At 45.5% G+C, this 26,858-nt stretch overlaps 1 protein-coding gene across 8 annotated transcripts in view; it reads left to right on the forward strand.

Annotated features, from left to right (window-relative positions):
• Positions 1 to 26,858, forward strand: part of ERH (ERH mRNA splicing and mitosis factor) — an 892,055-nt gene that overhangs the window by 404,878 nt on the left and 460,319 nt on the right. The window contains exon 1 of one of the 8 annotated variants that reach the window (XM_050797417.1): positions 5,530 to 5,539. The exons of 5 other annotated variants lie outside the window; for them this stretch is intronic. The gene's annotated coding sequence lies outside the window, so the exon portion shown is untranslated. Of the gene's footprint in view, positions 1 to 5,529; positions 5,540 to 10,111; positions 10,124 to 15,400; positions 15,411 to 26,858 lie in introns of those variants that run through there. 2 more of the 8 variants (XM_050797429.1, XM_050797431.1) reach the window with 2 other exon arrangements.

A 26,858-nucleotide genomic window follows, 5' to 3' on the forward strand; every position in this document is an offset into this window, starting at 1 on the left:
ATACAATTTTAAATCTTCAATTCAATTAATATTTTCCTTTCTATACTATTTCCTCTTTATGTACATGCCTGCCTACAGCATTTGTCCATTTCAAGTAAATTTTCCACAAAAACCTAAAAAATTAAAGAGTATTACCATACATCTCTTTAGCAAAATTGGAAGACCCAGGATTTTTCCTAAAATATTGTATAATTACGTTCATCATGTTGAGTGACTAACTGTATGAAAATACCATATTTCCTTTTAAAATGTGTTCCTTGACTTTTATTAAAAAGTCAAAAAATAACAGATATTAGCAGGGCTGTAGAGAAAAAGGAATGGTTATACACTGTTGGTGAGAATGTAAATTCATTCAGCCACTGTGGAAGGCAGTTCAGAGATTTCTCAAAGAACTACAAAATAGAACTACCATTCAACCTGGCAATCCCACTACAGGTTATATACTCAAAGAAAAATAAATCCTTCTACCAAAAAGACACATGTACCCATATGTTCATCACAGCACTATTCACAATAGCAAAAACAGAATCAACTCAGGTACCCATCAGTGGTGGATTGGCTAAAGAAAATATGGCACATATACACCACGGAGTACTATTCAGACATAAAAGTGAATGAAATCATGTCCTTTGCAGTAACATAGATGCAGTTGGAGGCCATTATCCTAAGCAAACTAATGCAGAAACAGAAAAGTAAATACTGCATGTTCTCACTTATTTATAGGTGGGAGCTAAACCTTGGGTATACATGGACATAAAGACGGGAACAATTGACACTGGGAAATACAAAAGTGGGGAGGTTGGGAGGGAGCCCAGGGTTGGAAAAAAACCAATTGGGAACTATGCTCACTACCTGGGTGACAGGTTCAATTGTACTCCAAATCTCAGCATCATGCAATACACCTTTGTAATAAACATTCACATGTACCCCCTGAAACTTTTGAAAAAAGTATATATTTTTTAAATTCATTAACTCTCAAGTTTGAGAAAAATCTTCTAGGCTATTGTCATCTGAAGACTCATAGGCTAGGTTATGTCTCACATAATCAATTTCGCCAGCATTTGTCTGGACTCTACTGTCTCTTTGAATTCATCTTCTGTTTATCTAGTAATTATGTAACCTCTTCCCTTATCACCTTTCCTCTCTGTTGTAATAGGCAGAAAGTGAAAAATCTGTACTTCTGAACTTCTTAATAAAAGCTAAAAGCAGATGACAAAGATAGTATTCCCAGTCTTATACGTTTTTAAAGATAATGTAACATTTTAAGCAATGAAGCAAGAAAACTGAAGGATGATGAAATTCTGATGATTTATTACACTACATTGCATCATCCTTCTTGATGATTCTATCCTTCTTCAGTGTTCTTATTTTGCTCTTTTCAGCACTTTGGAATTAATTGATAAGTAATGATGAAATGATTCCTAAGATGACAAAATAACTACATAATCACCCATGGGTTCTTCCTGCCCACTCCACAAACAAAACCAGTTCACTGAGACCACGGTATTGTAGTAAAGAAACAGTATAATTAACATGAGGCCAGCCATGCAAGAGATGGAGTTATTACCCAAATCAGTCTCCCCAAAGACTTGGAGGCTAGAGTTTTCAAAGATAGTTTGGTGGGCAGGGGACTAGGGAATGGGTGCTGCTGATTGGTTGGGGATGCCATCATATGGGTGTGGAAAATGGTCCTCATTTGCTGAATCTGCCTCTTGATGGGGGTCCATAGGACCAGTTGAGTCATGAGTCATGACTCCCAATGAGGTCCATCAGTTGCCAGAATGCAGAACCCTGCAAAAACATCAAAAGGCTGATCTTAGGTTCTACACTAGTGGTGTTATCTATAGGATCAATTGGGGAAGTTACAAATCTTCTGACCTCCAGCACAATAGCTGGTTATCATTTAACTATGCTTACATTTTAGCAGAATTCAGGCGCCTCTCGTAATCCTAACCTTGTGGACTTTCATTAGTTTTCCAAAGGTGGTTTAGTTTTAGGAAGGACCATCATCATCCTTGTTTTAATTTTAAACTATAAACTAAATTCCTCCCAAAGTTAGCTTGGCCTATGCCCAGGGATGACCAAGGACAGCTTGGATGTCAGAAGCAAGATAGAGTCCACCATGTCTGATTTCTCTTACTGTCATAATTTTTCAAAGGTGGTTTCTTTCAATTAAATGTTTCAAGATACAGGAAAGAATAAGATCACTAAAATCTCATAATGTATCTTACATTTATTAAAGGGTCCAATATCATAATTACAAGTTTGAATGAGTTTTATTCTGTCTTTTAAAAAAATAGGTAAATTTTACAGTCATACATTTTGAAAGATATCTAAGAAAGAAAAAAGTCAGGCCGGGCGCGGTGGCTCAAGCCTGTAATCCCAGCACTTTGGGAGGCCGAGATGGGCAGATCACGAGGTCAGGAGATCGAGACCATCCTGGCTAACACGGTGAAACCCCGTCTCTACTAAAAAGTACAAAAAAACTAGCCGGGCGAGGTGGCGGGCGCCTGTAGCCCCGGCTACTCGGGAGGCTGAGGCAGGAGAATGGCGTAAACCTGGGAGGCGGAGCTTGCAGTGAGCTGACATGCGGCCACTGCACTCCAGCCTGGGTGACAGAGTGAGACTCTGTCTCAAAAAAAAAGAAAGAAAAAAGTCAAAAAATATTGTGAGAAATGCTTTTGAAAATTAACTAAAATTGGGTCTAAGGGATCGTAATGGTATTAACACAATTAGTCTAAGGATTTGGAAGAAATGATAGCACTCGCATGACCTGAAGGAGACTCAGATCCCTCAGACCAAAGTTCTCCAGTGGCTTCTAACCTCACATACCTCCCTCCTTCTGCCTGACAGCTTCATCTGGCCACTGGCGCATGCTGACCATAAGCATGGGCAGGTCAGAAGTGCCTCAAAGGTGATAACCTCAGAAATAACCTCAACCACTGGAGAACCAGAATTCACAGATAAATTCCTAAGCTTCCTCACTCCACTGCAAGGCACTTTTGAGGTGTATCTCACACAGTCTCTCAGTGGGTTCCCATCAGGATTGAGCCCCAGTTGCCAACAGATGTAGCCTTCTCATTAATGAACCACTCATCGGTTTTTCTCCCTTCCCGATTACACTTCCCCACTCCTTACTCTATTTCCTTGGGTTACCTCCAAATAAACTACCTGCACTAAAATTGCTTGTCTCAGAATTTGTTATTGGAAGAACCTAAACCAAGACATACAGTGAAAGCCCACATGATGAAAAAGCAGCAACAGCTTCAAACATCATTGGTAGGACTATCCTTGTTTATCTGGAGACCTCACCATAGACACCATCAACTCAGAGCAGAGCAAAGTAGGCAGATGCAAGCAAGCCAAACAGCAAATAGGGTAGATGGCAACTTAGAAAAAGGAATACTTTTCATGCTTTTAGAGGTCATTAGAATGAGGAGCTGTCAAAAACCATCAGAAATCCTTCACCCATTTGAAAACAAAAGTTAGAATGGACTTGGTGATGGGGAGATGGACAGTTTGATCTTATTAAAGAAACAGTCCAAGACACTGAAATAACCCTGGGCTTGCAGATGGAAGACTTGAATTCCAATCCAGGCCTCTGAAGTCAATTGCCACTTCTACCAAAGGGAGATAATAAAGACTTCCCAAAGTTACAGAGAGTACTAAATGAAATCAATCATGGGTTACAGTAGAATGCCCTATCCAAGTTTAAACTTGTGTTTTTAATCTTCAGCAAGATAATTTTCCAGCTACCTTAGGGTATAGACAGAAGAAAAACGCTCAAAGCAGGTCTTCTTTGTTTTGGAAGAATCCATCAGTTTGTAAATGAAGGGTCAGTAAGCAGGCCTTAGTGTTCTGGGAGAAGGGTATAACAACTTTTTTGTATAGTAAGCAGCTTTTTAAAACTGTCTGCCTCCTTTAGAAGGATTTGATCCCTGGAGAGGAAGACGGACCCTGGTTCTGAGCCTGCGCAGTGGCCAAGCTGCGGACATTCTGACTTGCAGTCCTCCTGGAGCTGCTTGCACCCTGGGATTGGCTGCATGTTGGAACCAGAGCTTGGAGAGCTGGAATACCGGAACTCAGTTCTAAGGGTCAGCCCCACCACACTGTGCATGGCTGGGGAAGTAGGCACCCTCCATGGAGGTGTTTCCATACACAGATCAGACTCGCCAGCACCCAGACCCTGTCTTCCACCTTAGAGGCCTCCTTCACCAGCTTAGCTGGTATGTCCCTTCCCTCTGGCTGCCACAGAGAGGAAGCCACCACCTTGTCCAGCAGGCGCCTACTTCACCCACAAACAGCACTCTGGTGCCTTGCCATCCATCGCCAACAGCACCTGACCTTCCTGCTCCCAGGGCAGCATTTGGGGACTTGACCCATGAGAGCACTAGGGCTACCCTCTTACCAGCGTTGGTCCTGGTCACCCTGGCCAGTTGATCACTGTCAGCCATGGAGGAGCATAAGAGGCAAATGTGACTCCTCCCCAAGGGAAGGTCACAAGCACCAAGGGATCCCTGGGTGCACAGTGGGAAAGAAGAGGGAGGCCTGATCTGGAGTCTTACATCTATGTCCAGCAGGTGAGGGCTTGTGCATCACAGCCTCAAGCATGGAAGAGTTAATTTTATGTGTTAACTGGATTAAGCCATGGCATGCCCCAATATTTGGTCAAAGGTTGTTCTGAGTGTTTCTATGAAGGTGTTTTTGGATGTAATTAACAATTAAATTGGTAGACTGAGTAAAGCGGCTTGCCCTCCCTGATGTGAGTGGGTTTCATCCAATCTGTTGAAGACCTGAATAGAACATAAAGACTGACCCTCCTCAGAATAAAGAGACTCCTTTCTGCCTCAGGGCCTTAGAACTGGGACCTCAGCTTTTGGATATGAAATGAAACATTGGCTTTGCCTGGGTCTCAGACCTGCTGGCCTGAAGATGACTGAAACTATACCAGTGGCTCTCCTGGGTCTCCAGCTCTGGAGAACGCTGACTGATACAGTCTCTATACCCCAAACTGTACTAACACATCTCAGTAACCTGGTGAATCCCCCACACTGTGCCTGGTCACTATGTCTGGTCAGTTCCATCCATGTGTTAGTTTCCTATTGCTGCTATAACAAATTACCCCAAACCTAGTGGCTTAAAACAACACACATTTATTATATGAGATTTATGGAAGTCAGAAGTTCTAAATCTAAGTGGGCTAAAATCAAGCTATCGGCAGGGCTGCATTACTTCCATAGGTTCTAGGAAAGAGTCTATTTTCTTGCCTTTTGTCTGGAGATCTCCTGCATTCCTTGGCTTGGAGCCTCATCCTCCATTTTCAAAGCCAGCAACATAGCATCGTCCAATCTCTCTGTGACTCTGATCCTCTTGCCTGTCTCTTACAAGGCCCCTTATGATTACAATGGCACACCAGATAACCCAGGATAATCTCCCATCACAAGATTACTAATCTAATCACACAAAAAGTCCCTTTTGCCATATAAGGTAGCACATTCACAGATTTCAGAGATTAAGATGTGGACATCTTTAGTAGGGGTGTTATTAAGCCTGCTACCTTCCCTCACACCTCATTCCTTTCTGACTCCCTCTTGCTCTTTCTCCTTTCACTGGACTGTCACTAGCTCCTGGCCTTGCCCATCTCCCCCAACATGCAATCCCTTTAGCTGGAGGCTCTATTGCTGTCACAGCCTCAGTGACTTCTTTTGCTTTGGTGATGCTCAAACTAATGCCTGAAGCCCATGCACCTCCCCCACTCTTCAATCCTATTCTTTTTATGGTCCTCTTTGGTTTCAGCTTGCACATGCAGAGAGTGCAGGATCTCTTCACCCCCTCAGAGTCTCACCTCACCCCCATGTCTGGACCACCACCCACGGTGCCTCCAAACACCTGCTCTTCCAGGCTCAGAAGCGCTCCCACCCCACCTCTTCCAAATCCTACCACTTTTCTCATATTTGCCGTTACCATGTTTGTGGTCCCCGCTCTGTCACATGGTTTTCCCAAGGTTCAATGGTTTCCTGGGGGAAAAAAAATCACCAAACATTCTCTCCATTGTATCATTTTCCTGTTCAAAGATCTCTAATTATCTATAATTTTTATTTTTTCTACAACGTTCATACACTATATTTGTGATAAGTTGAGAAGTGTCATTTAAAATATAGGAAGGAATGATCAAATCCAGTCTCCTCTGCCTTCCCACTGCACACTGAGCCTTTAAATTCCATACTCCTCATTCTCATGGCTCCCCATCAGGAATCCCCCATTCCAACTGACATACTGATTCATCCAACAATATGATTGAGCACCTGCTCTGAGCAAGGCATACACCTTGCAGAATTCAGCATCCATCCTTCCTAGGTCGTCTTCTCTCCTGCTCAACAAGGAAACTGACCTTCCGCAGAGGTTAAGCATGATGATATAGCCAAATTGACAAACTGCTCCACAAAGAGGAGAAATAAATACAAATCTAGTAGGTTTTCCTAAGAGTTTTTTTAAGCTACTACTAAAGAGAGAGACTGGCTTTTTAGTAGTAGTTTGAAAAAACTCATAGGAAAATGAGTCTTTAGTAACTACCACTTATTGAGCACTTACTACATGCTAAGCACTTTATAAATGTCTCCTTCGATCCTCATGACAACCATATTATCTCCTATATTATTGCCACACTTCAAATGAGGAAACTGAAGCTCAGAGAGGCTAAGAAACTTTCCTATGGTCACACAAGCCCCAGTGGCAGAGTTGTTTTCCAAACTGAACATGTCTGACACCAAGTCCACATTCTTTGCTGCCACCCTGTGTTAGAACAACTGGACAACCAGATTTTGGAGCTTATCCTAAGAATCAATGTAAAGGCTCAGCTGGCACCAGAGGCCAGAAACAGGCCATTTCCATGGGATCATAGTTCAAAGTCAATGGCTCAATCTGAGGGCTCTGGCCTTGGGCAAAGTGGCACTCAGAAAGGAGCTGGAGTCTAAGAGGTAGGGCAATACCATCTGCAGCCTCCTTCTCTAGATTGCACTTCATGGAGTCATGCCAGGCCTTGCACCCAGCCAAAGAGGCAGCATTGCCCTCAGCCAGGGGAACGCTCCACTGGCCACAAATGCACTGCAATTGCTGTTCTCTGCCCCTTGGCCTCAGCCCCTCTGCTCATCCTTCTAGCAACCCAGTGTTTCCTGTGGTCCATGCAGCTGTGGCTGGATAATGCCTCTTAGATGGCCACATCTCTCTGGCCACTTAAACCTCAAACATGTTGAGATTAAAGTCTTTATCTTCTATCATCCAGCTTCTCTATCCTTCCACTCTCCAACAAGGTCAAAGGCCATACCCAATCCCACTTGCTAGGCCATTAAAATGGCCAGATGATATCAGGGTGAAAGATTACAGGGAGGCCAAATTGAATACATTATTTTTAAATAACTAGGATGAAATGCAAATTAAGAGGAAATTGTTATTGCTCTTTTCCCATGTGAGAGGTATAGTTTCAGTAAGAACATGTAAAAACTCCTTCAACATATTTTGTTCTTACGTTTGGGCCTTTACCAGATGTCTTGCACAATTAGACATGTGTCCAAAGACAGAAAAGTTTGCATTTGGATGCTTGTATCAGAGGCAGGAAATATAATAGTTAAGAGTCCTAGATTGGGAGTTAGACCTTGATTCAAATTCCACCTCTGTGACTTGCTGGCTGACCATGGACAAGTCTCTCTACCTCTCTGAGCCTCGGTTTTCAGTTTTCTCATTTGTGAAATAGTAATTATAATTAAACGTGCCTTCCTTGTTTACACCCATTAGGACGGCTATTACATTTTTTTAAGTGCTGGCAAGGACGTAGAGACATTGGAACCCTGTGTGTAGCCGGTTGGAATGTAAAATGATGCAGTTGCTATGGAAAACAGTATGGTAGTTCCTCAAAAAATTAAACATAGAATTACCATATGACCCAGCAATTCCACTTCTGGGTATATACTCAAAAGAACTGAAAGCAGGGATTCAAGCAGATATTTGTACACTAAATCTTCATAGCAGCCTTATTCACAATAGCCAGAAGATGGAAGCAATCCAAGGGTTCATTGATGGATGAATGGATAAACCAAACATGGTGTCTACATACAAAGAATATCATTCAGCCTTTAAAAGGAAGAAGACTCTGACACATGCTACTACGTGAATGAACCTTGAAGACATCATGCTAGGTGAAATAAGCCAGATTTCAAAGGAAAAATATTGTATGATTCCACTTATATGAGGCATCTAGGTAGTCAAATTCATAGACACAGAAAATAGAATAATGGTTGCCAGGGCCTGGAGGGAGAGGAGAATGAGTTTAATGGGTACAGAGTTTCAGTTTGGGAAGAAGAAAAAGTTCTGGAGATGGATTATGGTGATGGTAGTACAACAATGTGAATATACTAAACGCCCCCGAACTATACACCTAAAAATGGTTGAAGTGGTAAATTTTATGTTATGTATATTTCACCACAGTAAAAAAAAAAAAAAAAAAAAAAAAAAAATTCTTCCTTATAGTTTTGTTGTAAGTGTTAAATGATTAACACTAGTAAAGCAACTAATAGTGCCTGGCACATGGGAAGCCAGGGAGTGACAAAACTGTGGACAAGGTGTCACCACCACTATTCTTAGTCCTCAGACACAGTGGCTGAATCTTGACCAACCCAGGGCCGACAAGTAAGACTGGACCAGGAGAAAAGGGAGAGCAGATGAGGAGAGCTATCCCAGACTGAGAAGTGAGGGGATTATAACAAGACAGAAAGATGGAGTACAGGGCCCCAGGGCATTTTAAGTCCAGAAAGCACCCAGGAAGAAAAGAGGAGGGTCTAACAGAGATGAAGAGAGAACAAGATCTGCATGAAAAAGGGCCGGAGCAGGCCTGCCGGGTAAAATACAGGATGCCTTGTTAAATCTGAATGTCAGATAAATAACAAAATGTTTAGTGCAAGTACACCCCAAATATTGTATAACTCTGCTTTATTGCATGAGTGTATTTATTGTTTATCTGAAACTCAAATTCAGCTAGGCATCCTGTATGTGTATTTGCTAAATCTGGTGATCCTAGGCCAGAGGCTTGGCTCATCCTTCAGGACCTTATACTAAGTCACTTTAGGATGATGCAGACTCTAGAATAGCCTGGTATTTAAAAATCTGGTCAGGGCAGTGGCTGGGAGCAGGAATAGGATAGGATTCTTCACTTTGCAAATGTATTCTTTCACAGTTGGGGTCCTATACATAGCAAGTTCCCCTAATCATAACTTAGAAATTCATTTTTTAAACTCAAATTTGCAGTCTCACCTTTGAAGGAGCCCACCTGTCAAAGCTCAAAGCAGGAGAGACCACATTCCCAAAAGCTATGGTTCTTCCAGCTTCCAAGAGCAGAAGAGGACGGTAATAAATACCATTTCCACCTCAGAGGGGTCTGGCTAATAAAAACCAAATCCCCACCCTGCGCCAAGAGGGTCCAGTCTCTTCCCCATGCCCTGCTGAACGGCCCAGCGTCTCCAGCCTGGGGGCTCTGCAGCCATTTGCAGAAAGGGCAGTCACGTCACAGATTCCTCGGAAAGCAGAGACCTAAAAAGGGCTTTGTCTATGTCAAACCAAACACAATTCTCCTGTCCCTGCCCTACACTGATTAAAAGCTGGAGTTGTTCGTTTTGTTTTGAGAAGTGCCAGGGTTTTATGCTCGAGGTCCCCCTTCCCGCCTCACTATTTCCAGCTGCTGAGGCTCATGAGTGAGAAGGACCACACACCAGCAGCCCAGCGGTACACAGGCCTGGCGGAGATTAAACCCCAGGCAGCAGGGGAGGGCCCCCTCCTTGGGAATGGGCGGCCCAGGGAAACGCCGGTGCAGAAGAGGAGCTGAGCACGGAGAGGAGAGTTCAAGGAGAGAGCCACCCTGAGCCCCTGATCCCCATCCACCCAGAGCCCAGCGTCTTGTCCATCCTACAGTCAGCCTAGCAAGCAGGTCAAAGACCAGGCTGCAGGGGGGAAGCAGCACACAAATCTTGAATGCAGTGAAATGTGCCTTCCCCTTCTACTTTTTTAAAATCTAAACAAACGTATTGGCCACATAACAAATTTAATTTGCAGGGGAAGTCTGAAGGGGAGTGGGGGTGTCAGAAAGGAGGCATACTTTGGGTTTTCCTCCCAGGCCTACCAGCTAAACCGGCGAGCTTAGCTGATTTTGCTGAGCCTCAGCTGGGCCATCTGCCTTGCTTTCCAATCAGAGAGGCCACAGGCCAAGATGGGAAAAGGCAGAGACGATGTGTGATTGGGTTCTTTCCCTTGTCCTACTTAGAACAATCTGCAGGGAGCATGTTTATTTGCTGACTTGTTCATTGTCTGTTTCACCCACACCAGAATGTCAGACTGGATACCCAGCAGCTAGCACCAGATACCCAGCAGCTAGCACAGAGCCAGGCATCCGCTCAGGGAGCCCTGAATACTGTTTCGATGAATGAGTTGAGCGTGGACTATGAGCAGGAGGGAGGCAGGGAGGAAGCTCTGCCGGGAATGAGGCTGTCCTTCCCACCGCAGCACACCTTTTCCGTCCCTGGCGACCCGTTTTCTCGGGGTCCGAAGGGGATACATTTTAGTGCTTGGGGTTCCTCAGTTTTTTTCTCACACCAGGTTTGGAGCAAACTTGGGGGTTAATTTCATGGCATTGGGCCCCGGCTTCTTACTCTTCTCCTTTGCCTTTGGATCCACTGTCCTCATGCTGAGGGGAGCCCGGGGACTGTGGCGGTGTCTTTTCTGAGGCCACAGAAGGGGGCCTTCAAGGTACCCTCTTTCTCACCTCACCTGCCAAGCACCAAAGAATGGGGTTGTCAGGAGGTAAAGATAATAAAAATAAGTCAGAAGGTGCATGAGGAGGAAGCCCAAGCTTCTAGTCTTCTCGGCCCCAGAAGAGCAGGCCTGGGGCCAGCATCGTCACATCTGCACCTCTGTCCTAGGGAAGAATGGGAGGCTTTTCCACCCCCACCTCATGACTCCCCGTGCCTCCTTGCTCCTCTTTTCCTCCTCCACCCCAAACCCCACCTCCACCCCGATGCTGTAATGAAAAGTTCATGTTCAAAGCTTTACATGAGATCTGATTTTCAACACTTTAATTGGATTAATAGAAGCAGGGAGGGGAGAGCACCACAGCCCTTCTTCCTGGGATGCCCCTCCTCCTGCCTGCCCCCTTCACCTCCCTCGCTCAGCCTTTCCTCTCCTTTCTCCCTGCTATTCTCCAGTCCATCTCTCCCCTCTCGCCCTCCTGCCAGCAGCCCCCTCTCTGTTCCAGGCACTTTCTGAGCACTAGTAAAATTCTCTGTCTTCCCTAACTGAAGGAAGAGCAGGCTAACTACTGAAAATCCTGATGAATGGAATAGTTCTAAAGAAATTCTATTTTCGGCTGGGTGCGGTGGCTCATGACTATAATTCCAGCACTTTGGGAGAACAAGGCAGGCGGATCACTTGAGATCAGGAGTTTGAGACCAGCCTAGCCAACATGGTGAAACTCCATCTCTATTAAAAATACAAAAATTACCTGGGTGTGGTTGCACACACCTGTAGTCCCAGCTACTCAGGAGGCTGAGGCAGGAGAATCACTTGAACTGGGGAGGCGGAAGTTGCAGTGAGCCAAGACCATGCCACTGCATTCCAGCCTGGTGACAGAATGAGACTCTATCTCAAAAAAAAAAAAAAAAAAAAAGCAATTCTATTTTCTTAGGCTCTGGAAATACATACTACCTACTAAGAGAGGTAATGGATAACAGCATTGAAAGTCTTTAAAAGGTAGAAATCAAGTGTAATTTATATATTGGTTATTAGTGTGGAAGTGTTACCATTAAAGGCCTTCATTCTTGAGGTGACTAACATTTCTCAGACATAATCCAGGCTTTGACACTCTCGCTCCATTTTTTTTACAGATATAGCTAAAATACACACCCTCAGAGCTGTTCCCATGATCCAAAGTCAATGCTTTGGAGCAGGGAGATGCTGTATCCTTAATAACAACAACAAAATCCCATATCACTAAAAGCTCTGGACAGGCGGTCACCTGAGTCCTGGTGCCTGCTCTGTGCCCCAAGGCTAATTCACATTGAGACCCTGGACACATGGCTTATTTCTCTACCCTCACTTACTTCATCTATACAATTAGAAGGTTACTCTTAATTGGTGGGCTCCAACGTTTTTATTGTATGCTTCTAACAGCAAAAGGTTTTGAGCATTCATCCCTACTGTATGTATAACTAGTTATTGTGTGCTACCTGGGTGCATATAATATACACAATGTCTAGAAAATTTAAAGGCTAAAATAAACATTGGTTGGGTGCAATGGCTCATACCTATAATCCTAGTACTTTGGGAGGCCAAGGTGGAAGGATCATTAGCGCCTAGGAGTTCAAGACCAGCCTGGGCAACATAGCAAGATCCCATCTCAATAAATAATTTTTAAAATTAGCCAGATGCAGTGGTGCTTGCCTGTAGTCCCAACCACTCAGGAGGCTGAGGTGAGAAAATTGCTTGAGCCCTGGCAGGTGAGGCTGCAGTGAGCCGTGATCATACCACTGCACTCCAGCCTGGGTGACAGAGCCAGAGCCCATCTCAAAAAATAAAAAATAAATAAAAATAAAATAAACATGAAATAAATGATATTTTATGTTATTCATGGCAGTTTGAATTTATCACTCACTGATATTTCAAGGCAAAATATTTATATAAAGCAAGACATAATTAATGATTGTTGCTGTAAATCCACATGTCAGACCAGGCGCAGTGGCTCATGCCTGTAATCCCAGCACCTTGGGAGGTCAAGGCGGGCAGATCACTTGAGGTCAGGAGTTTGAGACCAGCCTGGCCAACATGGTGAAACCCCGTCTCTACTAAAACTACAAAAAGTAGCCAGGTATGGTGGTGCATGCCTTATAGTCCCAGCTACTTGGTAGACTGAGACAGAAGAATCGCTTGAATCCAGGAGGTGGAGGTTGCAGTGAGCCGAGATCGTACCACTGCACTCCAGCCTGGGCAACAGAATGAGACTCCACCTCAAAAAATAAATAAATAAATAAATCCGTATGTCTAGTAGACTTCAAAATCACTTCAATTTGCTTTAGTTGCTGATTTCTTGCCAGACCATTGTTGTTCCTCACAATGTGGGAAAAAGTTCATATAAGAAATTGGAGGTGGCAACTCAGCCATCATTGTTGTTTTAATATTTTGCAGTTTTAATACTCTCTACAAAACAATTTTTTTGCTTTTAAAAGGAACTTTTCAGGCTGTCTATTTTGAGAGGCTAGGCATTCAACTAAACAATATACTAACAGGCACAAATATACTGTTGTAATATATCACAACACGCTGAAAGCACAGGACAAAATGAGGGCGCCCCCTGACCTGTAATCCAGGGATCCCACTCCTACGTCCACTGTGGTTCATGCTGTCTGATGAATGGACTAAGTTGGGGAATAAGAGCCACTCTGTGAGTAGACATTAATAAGCACTTTTGTTTCTTGTTTTTAGTAGATTACAAATAGAAATGGATTCTAACCATTCTTTTGCCACCATCCAGAGGATTGCCCCGGGGGGCCACCCTTTAGTGACTACCGCTCTAGGATCCCCCATCAGTCGTTCTTTGATTCTCCAGTGTCTCTATAGCTGGAATCTTTCCAGGCTCTTCATTTCACCTGCTACTGGTCAGCACTCCCGACTCGTGAACTAAGCAAAGTCAACATAAGCAACGCCTTGCACTGAGGTCTACGAACTGTGAAGGGTTGTGCATCTAGGGTGAGCAGCACTTAGTGCCCTTGGACATAGATGGGCCTCAGACTCCAGCCTCACACAGTGGGCCAGAGCTCATGGAGATCTCTTTCTCCACTGTTCTCTCACTACACAACCACTCTCCATCCTTAATTGGTCCCTCCCTTCTCCAAAGCGTGTGTCCCCTTCCTTTTCCCTACCAGGAACCCAGTCTTTGCCCAGCCAACCCTTATTCTCCTGCCTGGAGAAAGAAGAAGAAAGGCTTCTATTGGTGTGCATAGGGGTGTTCACATAGCGGGGACCACACTGGACCTAGTCACAAAGCAACTACAGGACAAAGCCGTAATTTAAAGCTGAGGTCTAGATGATTCCAAATCTCATACTGTTTCCAACTTTCCAAAGACAGGGAATAAGTATGGTTTGTATGTGTATCATGTGTTCGCATATGTGCACATAAACATACACATATGCAGTCATACAATATCGTTGAATACGGGGCACTCGAGTAGATAAACGACTGCAATAGGGTAAGGCTGACGGCCCCAGAAAAGTCCTAGATCCAAACACGGGCAGACAAGTTGAGAGCCCCTGGAGCGGGCAGTCGCTCTGCCAACACCTAACACCGATTCTCAGTGACTGGAAAGAGAATGAGGGTGTGCCCACTCACAACATCCTAGCAACACGGAAAAAAAGACTCGGATTTGTCTGCTTGTGACTCATCTGTTTGGTCTCTTTGAAGGGATGATATTTACTCTGGTCTTAGACAGAAACCTATTCTGGTTTGAAAAGAAATCAGATTCCTTGTCAAGGTGATAATGACCCAAATACCATTTGGGGACCTTCTGCACCAGCTGTCCAAGCTTGAGAAAATAAACTCAGTGAGGAATTTGTGGTCCTTCTGTATCTACAAGACTGTGTGATGGGCAACCAAGTGCAAGTTTCAAAAGCAAGAGAGCAGAGGAATAAAAGCAGTAAAACAGGGCTTCGCTTAGCTCTCCCCTCCCTAAGTATGATTACTTGGGGGAGGTTATTTCAAAATAAAAGTCTACGCTTGCCTCATGGCATTGCCAGTCCTTAGACCAGCCCCACTCTCAGTTAAGGGTGGGGGGTGATCTCAGCCTCAAGATCACAAGGATGACGATGACCACAACAGCAATGGCATCCACTTTTTGATGTACACATACTTTGTGCCAAAAATCCCCATAAACACTTTTCAAACATTATCTCAATTCACTCAGGAGTCCTATGAGGTAACAATCATTGTTACCTTCAGATGAGGAAAGTGCAGTTCAGAGGTGCTCAGTAATTATCCCCAGTTCCCCTTGCTGTGGGAGGGTACAGCCAAGGATATCTGGTTCCAAAGGCCATGACCTTAACTCCTCCTCTAGGAACCGCAGGTTGGAAATGAGAGAAGGGCCACTCTTTTACAATGTGTTTATCATGGAGTAACTTGACCTGTTAGGTGATGAGAAGGTGTTGCCATCCCCAAACCCATTCATTCAAGAAATACTAATTGAGCATCTGCTATGTGTCAGGCACTGTTCTAAGTGCTGTGGATACAACAACGAACAAAACAAGTTCCTGTTCTCATAAACTCAGAATGTAATAAGGAAGATAGACAACCAACAAATCAACTCATATATAATATGTTGGGGGGGTGACATGTGCCATAAGGAAAAATAAAACAGGTGAGAGAGAGATGGGGAGAGGAGGTTGCTACTTTGGATAGGGTGCTCAAGGAAGCCCACTTTGATGAGGCGATATCTGAGCAGAGGCCTAATGGAGTGAGGGACATGCAACAATGTGGAAGAAGAACGTTCCAGACAGAGGGAACAGCAAATACAAGGCGGTAAGCGTGAGAGCCAGCCTGGAACCCAGTCTTATTCAGGCTTTTAGGTTCTCAAGCCCGCTTCTCCCTTTGCTAATTTGCAGAACTGTACTGTCCTTACTTTGCCATGAGGAAATCAGAAACTTACATTCTGAAAGTTATTCTCCTCACTGGTTTCACAGAGAAAGGAAAAGGAAGTCACTTTTCTTGTGTTTACTTATATGAGTGCATTTATCCTTACGATGCTCTGAAAAGTCGGCGTGTTAAAGTTACGGTCTGTGGACCTCAAAGTCTATGCTTTTTCCACCACACCACATGGAAGGGAAACATCTGATTTCATATTGAGGTAATTCCTTCCTTTTTTAAGAGTTCAGAGCACCTGGACACCAGAACCTGAGGTCCTCAGCCATCCTCCGCATCAGACATTAGCTGGGAGCCTCCCATGTGCCAGGCTCATGTTGGGTACTGTGAAGGAACAGTGATAGCAAAGCAGGCATGGCTCCTCCTCCCAAGGATGGCTCTGCCCACTCAGCAGGGCCAGCGGTGGGGCAGCTTCCAAGGCAAGTGCCATGCGCTGTCATTCCCCGCCCCCCCCGAGCCCTAGGCCAGGACCCAGAGGAATTCCTCCAGACTCAGCTCTGAGGGAAAATGAATCCTGAGTCCTGGGTCTTCACCCCACTTTGAGCTGTCAGCTGGGGCTCAGAGTCTGCTACCCGCCCCCTGTCACCTTCCACTCCACAAAGTCCTCCAGCCAATGGGCTGGTTTTCAAGCTGAATGCTCCAGGTCTTGCCCACTGACTGAGGCAGAGTGAATGAAGTAACTAAGATCCCGTTGCTTCCCAAGGAATGGAATTCAAGACACTCTCCAAGGTGGGCCAGGCTTTTGGAAGAATCCAAGATGGGTTTGGGGATTCAGGCAAAAGTCTAGCTAGTTCTCCTTTGATCCAAACAATAAGCCTGAAAAGTCCACCCCACACCCTGCCTCCAGAGGAAATCAAACTTCATCGAGTGTTGCCAGGAACCCATCTCAAGTTCTCCCACAGTGGGACATAACTTCTAAACCCAGTGGAGTAACAGATCCAGGGACAGCCAAGAGATGAGACATAAGTCTGATTGAAAGCCGTCAAAGCTTATTCTGAAACCAGCCTATCAGCCTACCACTTCCTCCATTCCAGGAAACTAAGCAAGGTGGTTGGAAGTCAGACATGGAGAGATGGCAAAGGGAATGAGTGGAAAATTGCAGCTGAAACCACCTCCCCCAACCTTAAAGTCTTTCCTTCCAGTGTCAACAAATATGCAACCAATTAATGTAATTGCAGAGTTATTTATGGTGCCCAGCAAAGTGCAGCTGGATCCTAAAAGACAAAGTTGGAAGCAGGGGAAAAACTCTGTCTCAGCTTTTGTTGTGTGGTTTTGCTGGTTGGGTTCTTGAGGGGGAGGGGAGGGGCGCCTTTTCTTTCAGATGTTTCAGTCAACTTGTGGTATCCATGTGTCTGATGGTCATGGCCCCTTCCAGGCAGTTTGCAGGTGTTCCTGCCTGGGACAGGGAGAAAAAAAAGGGGGGCAGCTAGAGGAAAAAAGCTAAAGGTCTTCCGATTTCAAACTGTGATCTGACATCGAAGACTTTTTCAAGGTTCCCCACTTTGACTGCACACCTGTCTTAATCCTCCTGCATTGACCCTTTCCATAACAACCACCACCAAAAATTGCAGAGAGACCCTTTTTCTCATAGCTGTTATGTGATTGTCTGGGATGACAGCTGTGTTGCCACTCAGCGCCTCGCACAAGACAGGTTTTAATTAGAGTTATTGAGGGGTTTGAATTGGCACAATTAGGGCCAGCATTAATGGGGTCTCCATGTGTTCTTTTGAACAGTTTGGCCCTATTTTTTGTCCCAGGGCAGGAGGGGGTTGCAACTAATGAAGTTGGAGAGTGCAAATTATCTCAGCGAAAGGAGGGCAAATGTAAACCACCCAGGGGAGGGGGAGACACTCAAAGGAAAGAAATGAAAAGAAAGCAGTTACATATGGTGGAGGCACAAACACATTCACACACACGCTTAGTTTCATGTCTTCCTTTTCTTAAATGGTCCTTTTAGAAGGAAGTTGTGGCCACCAAATATGTATCATTGGCTAAGATGGAAAGCAGGAAAGATATGTATGCTATACTGAACTAAACTGAGGATGTGTGCATGCACATGTATGTTTCTGTGCTAACCCCTCAAAAGCTTATGAGCATACTAAAGGAAAAGAGAGATGAGACAAAAGTCCTAATCCCTCATCCTCTTAGATGCTCATTGCTTTTTACTGTCCCAGTTTCCTATTTCCTTTCTTTCCAGATGTCTGTTCCTCTCTTTGAGCTCCTCAAGCCCTTATCCTCTATGTTCTCTTGAGAGAGCTCAATTAAAAAAGATAAGCCCCATCCCCAAGTCTCTGAGCCCCCCATCCACGAGCACGTTCAGTAAAGTGCAGCCCAGGATGGTGCCTGAAGTCCAGTAGGCCCTGATGCCTCTAACTTCCCTATGGACCTGACACTCTTCCAAGTGTAAAAGTCATTTCCAGTAAAAGTCAATCTGGGGAGTAAGAAGGCCAGAATTGAAGAAACAAATATGATGGAGCCCAGTTATAAATCAACTCTGTCTATGTGAGAAGGAGGCAGTTGAACTGAAACAAGCCTCCGTTCAGTGTGGCCCCAGAGCCTGGGGCTGGATTTGGGTGGCCTCTGAACTTTGGGGACTGGGGAGTGGAACAATTTCATAAGCCAAAGCAGCAAAAGGCCACAGTACCCTGCAGAGGCAGAGGCAGGATCACGCACAAGTTGCAGCCAAAAATGAAAATCAGGTGAAGCCACCTCCCCAGCACTGTGGGCCAGTGGTGGGACCAGCTGCCTGCAACAAAGTCCTCTCCCTACTCATTTCAAGATGAGGCTCCTGCTCCTTTTTTGCATAGATGACATCCCCTTCCTTCACCAGCTGTTTTCCTTGATGTTTTAGCAATTCCAGTGGCCAAGGCTACTCTTGCTATCCGGCATAATGAATGCGGGGCAGGGGAACAGGGGTTGGCTCACCCTCTGTGGGACAGTCTTGGTAGAGAGAAATGAGAAGCATAGTTGAAGGAACTAGAACCACTCCCAACCCAATGAGGCCCAAGAAATGTAGACAAACAGACACCCAGTTTAAAATGCCTCAAGCATTCCACAGACCCTCAGGTGCTGGTACAGAGAGGTTGACCTTGCCTGATGCAGCCAGCTCTTCTCCTGCGGCACCCACATGAACCACGTGGGGCCAAACTTTAAGAATCCCACATGGCCAGTCAATTGGTTTTCCCGAAAGATGAAATTCCTGAGCCCAGCAAAGATAGGCATGCCAGCACATGTAGCATGACAGGGATGCTTTAAAACAGTGGCTCCAACAGGGGCAAATTTGCTCCCCACGGGACATTTGGCAATGTCTGGCCACGTTTTTGGTGATCCTATCTGGAGGATAGTGCCAGGGATGCTGCAAACATCCCACAAGGCACAGGACAGACCCCACAACAAAGAATTCTCCAGGCTAAAATTTCAATAGGGCCAAGGCTGAAAAACCCTGCTTTAAAGTTAAACAAACCTGGGCTCAAATTCCAGCTCTACCACTTCCTAGCTGTGCGATTTTAGAGGGCCAGGAATCTCTCTAAGTCCTGGTTTCCACATCTGTAAACCAGGGATGGTAAACACCTAGCTCACAGTTAAAGCAGCTCACTGGAGGGGTTCAAGAAATAGAAATCTTTCCTTTTTTTTTTTTTTTTTAACTTAAAAGAATGTTCTGGGCTATCTTTACTAGAATCACTAAAAGAATGTGGCATTTGGGTAATCACTAATGAAGTCTTCCAGCCCTGAAATTGTCTTTTGCTCTTGCTGCTGTCACCTGTCTCCTTCTCACACAGAAACTAGAAGCCTGGCACGGAGCCTTTTTGGGAGAAGCCTTCAGGACACCTTCTATTCTGAGTCACAGCAGCCTCGGCGCCGCCTGCGGCCAGCTGCACGGTGGTCCCTGGCTGCACCCCCAGACACCCAGCCATGGCAGGGCGGCAGGGGAGGGGCCGCCTGGTTTCCGGTGGAAGTGGACTTGAGTTCGGCCGTTTCTTTTGAACCACGCAGCGGCCAAACGTCAATTAGCCGAGCCCTGAAAAATGAGTGCGCTCTGCGCTCTCCGGGAGGAGGGCAGGGCGCCCTCGGCCCGGCCTGGGGTTGCTGCCCTGTTCCCCCTATTGTGCCTCCAACAAGGGCGTTTTATTGAAAAGAGCTGAGTGCATCTAATGCAGTTATCCGTGTCCGCCTCATCGGGCCGTGGGCTGGGGGCGAGGCAGGCAGCTGCCGCCGCCTCACACGCTCGCAACAAAGGAGCGCGCCGTGGAGAATTTTCTCCTCTTTGAACGGCTCATCTGGTTTCCATTTTTGAAAGGTTCCCCAACCCTTCTCTTCCACCCAGCCCCCACCCCACCTTCACCCCCTCCTTTCTCTGCTTTGCTCTAGCTATGCCCCTTGGGGGAGGGTGCCCCACGCCCCTCGCACAGTCACCCCCTTACGCGTGTTGGAGGCATGGGTGTCCCCCCTACACCTGGCAGGGCCACACGTCTGAGCCCAGGGCCCGCTGGGCAAACACACGTGGCTTCATGGCCAGGCTGAACGGCGTTCCCTGGCCTGGGCCTCAGTTTCCCCATCTTCAAAACGCTATGATTGCATGCCACCTGATGATGGTCTGTGAGTCAACGAACTGATTTGTAAAGCGTGTGGCAAGTACGTAATAGGATAATTCAGAAATTTTTAATTGCTTTTAATTTTGCTGGAGATAACCGCCATCGACTTTCTATTTTCTTCTGGTCGTTTTCTCTGTATAAGAAGTCATATACAAAATTACTGTTCAATTGGGATGCAGTTTTAATCTATCTCCTGCTTTTGGTTATATCTGGAGGCATTATCCTATGCTAAGAGTCTCTGAAAATGTGAGATTCTTAAACAACTGCCAAATATGCCATCATGGGCTTGTACCATAATTGACTTAACTGGTTCCCCCACTGTTGGACATTCGGGTTGTTTTCCTGTTTGCTTGGGTGGTAGTGGTGGTTTTTACCCCACTGTTATAATTACAAGGCCATTTTAAAAAATAGAATCCTCGCGTGGCTTCCCAAGTTGACAGCTGGATCTAAACCCCTGCCCCAGTATAAATCAAAGGCATACGGCATGCACTTCCACCTCTTCTGAGGGCTGGCATGAGGGGAAAGGTCATCACTGGCCTCCTCCTCCCCTGCCTGACACCTCCAGGCACCTGCAAGTTGGAAATTCACTTTTGAATCATGGCCCCTGTAAATTATGGCCTTGGGCAAATTGTATAACCCTCAGTGCCCTCAGCTACACAATGAAGATACAATCACGCTGACCTCAGAAGGCTCTTGTGAGAACTAAATGAAACAAGATACACAATGTGCTGAGCGTGTGACTAGGACACAGCTGCCAGGCTGTCCCACTTACTCATTGTGCGACCTTGGGCAAGTTTCCTAGTCCCTCTGTGCCTCAATTTCCTCACCTATAAAGTGGGGAGTTGTGAGGATTAAATGACGTAATACATTAAAAGTACAAAAAACTATGCTTGGCACGTACTAAGAACTCAGTAAATTTAGCTATCATTATTGTTCACCTGCTTGCCCTGCTTGTGAAGAGTAAGGTCAGCTCCCCAACCCCAACTAATTTTCTCTTTAATCTCCCACAACTAGCCCATTCCAAACGCTATCAGTACAGTTCTCCTTCCAACCTCAGGCCCAGCTCCACTTGAGGAATCCTAAGCCCTCAGAAAACAGGATCCCAGATGAGATACTGAGCTGAAGCAAAAAGCCCAGGCCCCAAAGAGATCCTCACAGAGCACCCCAAACCCCCTGCACACCCCCAGCCTCTGCTTTTGGCATTAGCAGTCTCCCTGGCTCAGAGAAGGGGACGGGGTGGGAGTGAGGGGGCTACTTTGTCATGGCTTTCAATCTCCTCTCTCAGGACTTTCTGTTCATTTGTCCAAATAAGAGTAACATCAAGAGCAGTGGCCATCATTGACTGAGTCCCAGATGTCAGACCCTGCAAAGTGTTATGATTGTGTCTGTGAATTATCAACCTATTGTACAACAGAGGATGGAGACTGACCTCAGAATGATCAAACAACTTTCCTAAAGCCGTGGAGCAGAGATTTGACCTCCTGAGACTCTAACCACAAAGTCCTGTGCTTCCCAGGACACTACATGGCTCAGGTTCCTTTATCACTGAAATTGAAGTTGCAGAGTCACCTTTCCTGGAGTGTACGCCCTGAGAAACCTAAAAATGAGAGGGCATTTGGGGTAACATTCCCAGGTTTAGTAAATAAAAATACAGGACACCCAGTTAACTTTGAATTCCAGATAAACAACAATTTTTTAGTATAAGTATATCCCCATGTAATATTTGAGACATACTTATAATAAAATTTTTCATTAGTTATCCGAAATTCAAAGTTAACTGGGTGTCCTATATTTTATCTGGCAACCCTAATTTTGAGGCTTCATTACACTCCCCAGCAACTGGTTCAACAGATCAGAGGTACAGTCTTGGTCTCTGGGTCACATCACAATGATGTGATGTCACCCCTCCCATCTCTGCACCCCTTTTATAGCTCAGAGGTTAAGACTTGTCTAAGATCACAAGACTGGCCCTTGAATCACACCCAGGCCCATGCTCTGCTCCCAAGTCTCCTGATAAGTGCCCAGCAAAGTGACCACCGCAGCCCCAGGAAGGATCTGTGCTTTCCAGGGTAAAATTCTCATTCAACTGCATTGACACAAGAAAAATGTGGACAACATCTGAAAGTTTCAACAGATAATGCAACCTAAAGACTCTCAAGATTTGTTGATAATCTTTTGGTTACACATGACAAAACCTTTGAACTAAACTAACTTAGACTAAAAAGAAATCAATAGCTCGTGTCAACCGAAACATCCAGATGACCACATTGATGGGGGTTTGTCAAAGGGACACAGGAGCCGACTGAAGGATCTCCCAATGCTCAAAGATGGAACAAATTGAGCAACAAAATAAGGTAGTATTGGATAATAACCCAAAGTATAAAATACATAGCCAGGAGTCCACACTTAGACAAATAAACAATTGAATAAATAAACGTGAGAGGAAGAGACAAGTCTTCCGTGCAGAAGAATTCCAAACAATTTATGTAGATACTGTGCCCTCAAGGGGAGGGAACACAACTCCCATTCCTTAAGCATGGGCTCCACATAGTGACTTCCTTCCAGAAAGTACAACATGGAGGCTGGGCGTAGTGGCTCACACCTGTAATCCCAGCACTTTGGGATGCTGAGGCGGGCGGATCACTTGGGGTCAGGAGTTTGAGACCAGCCTGGCCAACACAGTGAAACTCCTCTCTACTAAAAATACAAAAAAAAAAAAAGTACAGCATGGAAAGGATGAAAAGAGCCATAGAAAGAACAAGTTCATGGTGGTGAAACCTGATATGCCCTGCCTTCGCCAGGTGATCAAGGGCAACATCGACAGTGATAAGTCATGCGGACAAGAGGGACCCTCAATATGTCATGAGAGTGGCACTTTGTGACCTTCCTCCAAAAACATATAACCCAGTCTAATTGTGAGAAAAACATCAGATAAATCCCAATTGAAGAGCATTCTACAAAATACCTGACCAGGACACTTCAAAACTGTCAAGGTCACCAAAAACAAAAAAAGTCTGAGAAACCATCACAGCCAAGAGGAGCCTATGGAGACATGAGGATGAAATGTCACGTGGTGTCCTGGATGGGATCCTGAGTCAGAAAAGGGCATTAGGGGAAAACTAAGAAAGCCTGAATGAAATATGGACTTCATTTCACAATAATGTACCAATATCAGATCATTAATTGTGACGAATGTGCCATGCTGATATAAGATATTAATAATAGGGCTGACACAGTGGCTTATGCGTGTAATCCCAGCACTTTGGGAGGCTGAGGCAGGCTCAGGGGTTCGAGACCAGCCTGGGCAACATAGCGAAACCCTGTCTCTACAAAACATATAAAATTTAGCCAGGTGTGGTGGCACACATCTTTAGTCCCAGTTACCCAGGAAGCTGAGGTGGGAGGATCGCTTGAGCCCAGGAGGCGGAGGTTGCAGTGAGCTGAGATCACACTACTGTACTCCATCCTGGGTGACAGAGTGAGACTCTGTCTCAAAAAAAAAAAAAAAAATATATATATATATATATATATATATATATAAATAATAGGAGAAAGTGGGTATGGAGTCTGGGAACTCTAATATTTTCACAATTTTTTATAAGTATAAAACTATTATAAAGCAGAGTTTATTTAAAAAAAAAAATAAAAGGCCAGGGGTTTCAAGGGTGGTTGGACTTTGAGTTCAGATGACCTCATTGTTTGACTCTGCCTTCTTCCATGCTGGCCTCAGGCTCCATGTGACAGCAGCCCGGCAGGAGCACCTCTACCACTACATCCTCTCTGGTTAGAGTTCAGCAGGAAGGAGCCGCCACGTCTTTCCCAGAATTTCTGCCAGACTCTGTGTGCTTCACTGCTTCTGGCTGAGCCACCTACTCAATTACTGGAGCCAGAGGAATGAGAAGCCCTGACTGGCTTCAACCTGCCACCTGCTTCAGCTCTAAGTTGGGGCCTGATTGTGAGGAAGCAATGGATGCACCAAAAAATTGGGGGCTGTCACCTGAAGCAGATGAACGGATGTCGGGTGGCAAAATATAATCGACGTCCAATATCCGCTTCAACGCTTGTAGTACTGGTATGGCCATATATGAAATGCTGATGATGAGTCTTTCATATCCTTACTTGCCAAAATAGTTAGCTACTCTATATCCATCAATTTTTAAATCTAATCCAAGAAATGGCAGGACAGAGGAACCACTGTTCAAGTCTGGCTCTGGAGCTAAAGCATGGCAGGTGAAAGAGCCAGAACAGTGAATCGCAAAACCATCCTGACCTCTCTTTAGGGCTTCATCGTGAGCGCCCAAGAAACTGATCTGACAGCCTAGACAAGGACCAATAGAGCAGAAAATCCAGAGGGCTCCCCCAAAGAGCCCCACAACTGAAGCAGGAAGGGTTAGGGAAACCCCTGTTGTCATAATAATATATGGTCATGCTGGCTGTGAGCCAGACACTCTCCAAGGCAAGTGCATGCGTGAACCCATCTGATCCCCACTGTAGTGTCATGTTCTAGGTATTATTTTCCCCATTTCACAGGTGGAGACTGAGGCAGAGAGGGCTTAAGTAAATTTTCCCAAAGTCACACAGCTGGCAAATGATTGAGCTGGGATCTGATTCCAGGCTCTGGATCCAGAACTATACTAGAAACCATTATTAAGAACTAAAATAGGAAAATGACCCCAAAATACAGATAGTACTTAATACCCAGTTTCTCACCCCAGCTTTTTGTTGTTGTTTTGTTTTGTTTTTAAGACAGAGTCTCGCTCTGTCGCCCAGGCTGGAGTGCAGTGGTGCAATCTCAGCTCACTGAAACCTCTGTTTCCTGGGTTCAAGTGATTCTCCTGCCTCAGCCTCCCCAGTAGCTGGACTACAGGTGTGCCCCACAACATCTGGCTAATTTTTTTGTATTTTTAGTAGAGACAAAGTTTCACCATGTTGGCCAGGCTGGTCTCAAACTCCTGGCCTCAAGTAGTCTGCCTGCCTCAGCCTCCCAATGTGCTGAGATTACAGGAGTGAGCCACTGGGCCTGGTCTCACCCGACTTTTTAAATCCAGGTTACCATTAACCTTTCTTTGATGGGAAAGTCATTTAAGCTTTTAACTTCACTTCAAGTGCCTAAACTCTGCAGGAAAAAAAGAAATAATCTCTCTCTCTAAACAGAAAATAAAAACAAGCTAACAGGAGAGACTGAACTGGTAGCTGAAGAAAACAGGTAGTGGGTTCAATTTGCATCTGTATGTTATTTTTTGTTGGCTTATGCATGAGATTTTTTAGTGCCAACTTGACTTTTTCCTCTTCTCAGCCTGTCACATGTTTGCATGGCCAGTTCACACTGCCTGCTCCCAGGGCTGAGCCACCACGGGTGTTCAGGATGAGCTTGACACTGCCAGATGGGAGCACTCCCTGCAGGGGCACACAGCCTGGCCCAGGGCTCTTGGCCGACAGTAGATGTGGGGACCCAGCATCCTGACCCTCTTTCAGAAAATCTCCATAGGACTTTTTTTTTTTTTTTTTTTTTTTTGGCTCTCACTTCTTCAGCATTACAGTCTTGAGTTCACAGTAATCAAAAGTCATTCCAAATCCAACTCATTATCCTCTACTGTGAAACTGCTCCTCCATCTGTGTTCCCCACGGGACACACAGACACTGCTGCCACCATCAAGTAGGTTGCTCAGACCAGAACCTTGTGCCTGCATACCCAGAGCCGACCAGTCCTGAAGTCCTGCAAATTCATCTCCTTGATGGCTCTCAAATGTGCCTTCGTTTCCCCAGTTCCACTGCCGGTCACAGGTCAGACTCTCCTCACCTGGTTTGTTGCAACTCCTTCAAACCCTTCTACCTCCCAGGCCTTGCTCCATACCTCAGCTGTCACCCTGTGGCCGGGATTATCCTTCTGAAACCCTGTGATGATCACCTACCTAAAACAGTCCGTGGGCTCCCATTGCCTGCAGGATAAAGTCTGAACTCCTGGGATTCCTGAGGGCCCAGCTCATTTTAGGGATCTTGGGAAAGAGAAGAGAAAAGGAGGGCATTACCGTTATCCTCAGGGAGTCACAACAGGACTGAAAAGACGAGAAATATAGGAAACAACTTTGGAAAGCAGCTTTGAGATCCTCATATGAAAGATGTTCAGATATCTAGGCTTTTCTGGACTTGTCTCAGCACCCCTCCAGTTCCTTACCACCCCCATCACCCTAACCTGACACCTCTCCACTCAGATCAGGCTGGGGCCCCCGGGCTAGTTCAACAATGCCTGGCCTTCCCCAGGCACATCTTGGGGCTCTGTTGGGAGAGAGAAAACAAGGGCTCTGGAGCGTCTCTCAGTTTCCCTATGACCTGGCTTTGCTCAGGTGGATGTCAAGCCGAAGCGCAGTCCCAAGCTGCACAGGTCTGACCCCCTTCATTGTTATTAAAAATCCAGCCTTTCTTTCCACAGAGTCAGTGGCTTGGCCGGATGCAGACAGTCCACAACACCCACCCGCACCCCACAGTTCATCTCCCAGGCTTCTGCCCTTCCAGTCCCTTCCCCTCTTCCACTCTGCTCTCAGCCA

This window comes from Macaca thibetana, chromosome 7 (genome assembly GCF_024542745.1).
Source record: "Macaca thibetana thibetana isolate TM-01 chromosome 7, ASM2454274v1, whole genome shotgun sequence".
Lineage (NCBI taxonomy): Eukaryota > Metazoa > Chordata > Mammalia > Primates > Cercopithecidae > Macaca > Macaca thibetana.